General features: G+C 40.1%; 1 pseudogene; it reads left to right on the top strand.

Annotated features, from left to right (window-relative positions):
• The first annotated feature begins 2,175 nt into the window (after nucleotides 1-2,175).
• On the top strand, nucleotides 2,176-3,691 carry LOC138286923 (zinc finger protein 665-like; annotated as a pseudogene).
• Nucleotides 3,692-4,714: the final 1,023 nt, after the last annotated feature.

Here is a 4,714-nt window from a genome sequence, read left to right as displayed (position 1 = left end):
ATTTATGACATTATTGATAAGGAGTGATTCATTGATTCATATTTCCGGAACACTGGTGGATGTTTGTCATTGGGGTGCCTGTTTATAGGTAAAAATATAATCTATTTTTATAAATTGGTGTTGGAATTTTTTCTTATTATTTGGCTAATTTGGTACTTCACTTGTTCCTTTGATAAAGCCTAATTACTCGAAGCTACAGCTACCCAGGAGTGAGCTACGGCTCTACAAACAAACCTGAGTGGGCTGGATACGGAATTGTGCCTTCATTCCATGGTGAGGTTGTGCAACCACACCATACAAAAAAAACACTTTCCTCACAGAAATTAATTCCACTCAAGGACTTCATCAGGACGAAGGCTTTCAGTCAGGTACAGACACATCACATTGTAAAGCGACTCCAATTGGTTCAGTAGTGTTTTCGGTGATACCAGTATCAGGCCCCTGCTATTTCAGAGGTTTTTATTTCCCATATAGTATTTGCATGCAGTGTAGACCAAAGTAGATGCTGAAATCTGTTCACTTCCACCACAGAGGTCCATGCGTTGACCTGGCTTAGGGAACGGCATTATGGCTGCAGGTCCCAGCAGTGGTGAGGTAATACTACGCCTTTAATAAAACTGAGACTTTTCAACACTTAATAGGCACTGGGCACAATGTGCACCCACAAAGTAGCATCCTGGGCCCCAAACAGACAACATTAAGTCAGATACCAAATGTAGACAAAGGGGAAAAAAAGATTAGTATCCACACACCTGTTGTGTGAGGTGAATTATGGATCATCTACAAGGACTAAACGACTGATATCTAAATGATATGAAGCAATCTTTGTTTGCCTAATCTGTGCTTATAATGTAAAGGACGGGCATTACAGTGAACCCCTCATTCTGTTTCACAAAAAAGCCCTGAAAGGACTTCCTCTTTAGGAAGAAGTAAAGACTTGCTTTTAAAGTTGTCTATCAGGGCCAGAAGCAGGCCCTGTAAGCTGCACTAGTTTTGGCAGATACACATGTTATGGCAAATAATGTTCCAGTCTTCCAGGTTAGAGGGAACCAGAAATGCTTGAACCAGGCGAGCTGTTGAATGTGTCAAAGATGACTTAATGAACAACAAGGTAAGGACAGGAGTTGGCATTTGAGCTGATCCAAGGTGAACAGGAAAACATTGAGAAGAAGTGTGTGAATAGAGTTACTTTTGTTGCATACTTTTTGAAGCGGTACCTTTGTTATATAGTTCCTGAAGAGTAACTGAAATAGCAACCAATCCTGATCTCTCAATGAAACTTTGTCCATGTGCATCTACCTGACCCTGTTCCAGTAGCTGTGGACGATCCGTGGCTGCCTTTTCTTTGCCAGGTTACTCTGTGAACGCTGGTAATCACATCCTTTTCTGAAGTTAAGAAGATGTGAGGTGATCAACAGAACTTTTAGTTAATTATCTGTGTATGATGAAATATTCCTTGCTAAGTTTCAAAGACAGTAAAGAAGAGATGTCTTTTACACCTAGTTGTTCATTGTGATTTTATATGTCATTAGGTTTACACTTAGTAATTCTAAATATCTTTACCTTCAATAGAGAACAAGCCTTGAATGCATGAAATGATTATAAACAATGAAACTAATGCTGTAAATCTGCAAATAAAAAAAACATCAGGGCAATCGGAGAGAGGGGAACCTGTACATAAACTGACAGATCCTGGAAGAAGCAGTCAAGGGCAGTTAAGTGGATGTAAGATTCTCATCTGTGCACCTCCACGCCACAACACAGAGAAATTACCTCTTGGAAATTAAGACAACAACAATGACAAACCACCTCCTGTATAAACAGGTGTCCAACACCAGCTTTGATCATGGGATGGGCATGATGTGGTTGCAGCAATGCTTTGTTTCCTAAAGCAATAACAGATCATCATTCAGCATTCTAGGTGTATTGTAAACTCTTTCTGGCCAAACCACAGCAACCACAGAAAGGCACAATGGAGTGGAGCCAAACAACTGAAGGGTAAAGAAAAGAGGAGTTCTGCTGTCTAAAATACAACGGACTGTCCCAATTTGCACCAGTACAGAATGGAGATGAATCTTTACCCACAAGCGTGCATAACCATAATCCAATCTAAAGGCACAATCGCCTACATAGAACCTTATAGATATTATGAGTGTGGCAAGTATTAATGGCTATTGCATGTTATTGTTAAATCAGAAATCGAACATGCAAAACACCACAGACATACAGGACATGTTAGAATAAAACAAGTGCTTTATTAGCCATGTTGGCCCATCAGGAAACACAGTCATGGGATGTAGACAAATATATATGCGTACCACAGGTACTAACCAAGAAAAACAAATCAGACACATTTAGCGAGAGCTTTAGTTTCTCATCTCTATTAAAACGCCATCAACGAACACACACAGGGGAAAAACAATTTAGGTGCAGTGAATGTGAGAAGCGCTTTAGTCACCTATCAAGCCTACGGTGTCATCAACGAACACACACAGGAGAAAAGACATTGAAGTGCAGTGAATGTGTGAAGAGATTTAGTCACTTATCAACCCTACAATGTCATCAGCGAACCCACACGGGGGAAAAGCCATTCAAGTGCACGGAATGTCCACAGTGCTTTCGTCAGTCATCACACCTACAAAGTCATCAGCGAACACACACAGGAGAAAAGACATTGAAGTGCAGTGAATGTGTGAAGAGCTTTAGTCAGTTATCAACACTACAATGTCATCAGCGGACACACACGGGGGAAAAGCCATTCAAGTGCACTGAATGTGCAAAGTGCTTTAGGCAGTTATCACACCTACAAAGTCATCAGCGAACACACACAGGGGAAAAGCCATTTGAGTGCAACGAATGTGTGAAGAGCTTTAGTCGATTAGCAAACCTACAAAGACATCAGCAGACACATAATGGGGGAAAACAATACTCTTGTAATGAATGTGGAAGTAGTTTTAGTTGTTCCTCAACATTAAGGAATCATCAGCAAACACACACAGGGGAAAAACCATTCAAATGCAGTGAATGTGTGAAGAGTTTTACTCAGTTATCACACCTACGAAGACATCAGCAAAAACACACAGGAGAAGAACCGTATCATTGTAGTGAATGTGGAAGAGGTTTTAGTGACACATCAACATTAAGCACTCATCAACGAACACACACAGGGGAAAAACCATTCAAGTGCAGTGGGTGAGTAAAGTTCTTTAGTCAGTTATCACACCTTCGAAGACATCAGCAAACACATACAGGGGAAAAACCATACCATTGCAGTGAATGTGGAAGAGGTTTTAGAGACTCTTCAAAATTAAGGACTCATCAACGAAAACACACAGGGGAAAAACCATTCAAATGCAGTGAATGTGTGAAGCGCTTTAGTCAGTTATCAAACCTACAAAGACATCAGCGAACACACACAGGGGAAAAAACATGCCATTGCAGTGAATGTGGAAGAGGTTTTAGAGACTCTTCAAAATTAAGGACTCATCAACGAAAACACACAGGGGGAAAACCATTCAAATGCAGTGAATGTGTGAAGCACTTTAGTCAGTTATCAAACCTACAAACACATCAACGAACACACACAGGGGAAAAACCATGCCATTGCAGTGAATGTGGAAGAGGTTTTAGAGACCCTTCAAAATTAAGGGCTCATCAACGAACACACACAGGGGGAAAACCATTCAAGTGAGTTAATGTGTGAAGAGCTTTAGTCACTTATCAATGTTACAAAGTCGTCAGCGAACACACATGGAGGAAAAGCCAATTTACTTATCAGCTCTAAAAAAACATCAGCGCACACACTGTGCAAAACCCCTACTATTGTACTGAATGTGGCAGTAGTTTTAGTGTTCATCAGCATTAAGGAATCATCAGAGAACATATACACAGGAGAAAAGCCACTCAGTTGCAGTGATTGTGTGAAGAACTTTAGACAATTCACAAAAATACAAAGATATCAGCGAACTCATACAGGGGAAAACCTATACAAGGTCAGTGAATGTAGAAGTAGGTTTAGTGACTTGTTAACATTAACGATTAATAAGCTAACACTCACAGGGGAACAACCTTTGTATTGCACTGAATGTGTGAAGAGCTTTAGTCACTTATCAGGCCTACAAAGATATCAACAAACACACAGAATGGAAAAATCATTCAGGTGCCGGAAATGTGGGAAGAGCTTTAGTCAGTTATTAAAGCTACAAATACATCAGCGAACACACACAGGAGAAAAGTCATTTAAGTGCACTGAATGTGTGAAGAGCTTTAGCCAATTGCAATGAATGTGGAAATCGTTTTATTGACTTGTCAACATTAAGGATTCATCAGCGGACACACACTGGGGAACAATCTTTTAGGTGCAGTGAATGTGTGAATATCTTATGTCGGTTATTAAACCTATGGATACATCAGCGAATGCACACAAAGGAAAACTATATCATTGCAATGAATGACAGAAGTACTTTTGTCAGTTATCAGACCTGCAAAGCCATCAGCGAAAACACGGGGAAAACATGGATGTGCAGTGAAAGTGTGAAGAGCTTTTGTCAATTTTCAATCCTACACAGTCCTCATCAAACACAAACCTTCATTTAACTCACATGGAAATAATCCGAGAGGTGCAACAAATCCAGAAGGAAATTAAGAACATTAACAATAATATTGACCCATCTGAGGACATAGACTGGAGCAAGAAGTGTAGTTATTGTGACAT

This window comes from Pleurodeles waltl, chromosome 4_1 (assembly GCF_031143425.1).
Source record: "Pleurodeles waltl isolate 20211129_DDA chromosome 4_1, aPleWal1.hap1.20221129, whole genome shotgun sequence".
Lineage (NCBI taxonomy): Eukaryota > Metazoa > Chordata > Amphibia > Caudata > Salamandridae > Pleurodeles > Pleurodeles waltl.
The sequence above is the reverse complement of the archived record's forward strand: the minus strand, read 5'-3'. Positions and strand labels throughout refer to the sequence as shown.